Source organism: Plasmodium inui (assembly GCF_000524495.1).
Source record: "Plasmodium inui San Antonio 1 unplaced genomic scaffold supercont1.125, whole genome shotgun sequence".
Classification (NCBI taxonomy): domain Eukaryota; phylum Apicomplexa; class Aconoidasida; order Haemosporida; family Plasmodiidae; genus Plasmodium; species Plasmodium inui.
The window spans coordinates 1-532 of NW_008481959.1; positions in this window are offsets into that span (position 1 = coordinate 1).

Consider the following 532-nt stretch of genomic DNA (forward strand, 5'->3'; position numbering starts at 1 on the left):
TAAATATTCATATATGAATAAATTCAAACATGCTGGTATAGATATATAGGGAGAAGTATATATAGGGATATGGGCATATACCATATAGAATAATGTGGTGAGAGACATGACATCAACCAGAGAGAGATTAAAGCAAGAATCGAATAATCGAATTCCGAATTTTGGAAGGAATATCTAGGATAACCTCGGTATTATTATGGTTTGCGTACGATAAAGGAATCGTAAGTATTAGATGTCCCCTATCAATAGAGACAAGCTATTCCCTCCTCATTATGGAAGGAAAAGCTTTATCATACTTAGAAAACATGGTCTTCCACGATGTGACATAATCCTGCTAATAATTTGTCCTTACAGGTATCAGGCCATGGACATATAACAACCACTAATAACACTACTGGCACTGTGCGCCTCAGGAATACTAGGCTATTATCGACACAGGTTCAGAGACACTGGAAATTAGTATATGCGTCACGATCTGCTCTCGGAAGGGAACATACATATATCCTGAAAAATAAAGGCAATATTGACAGTT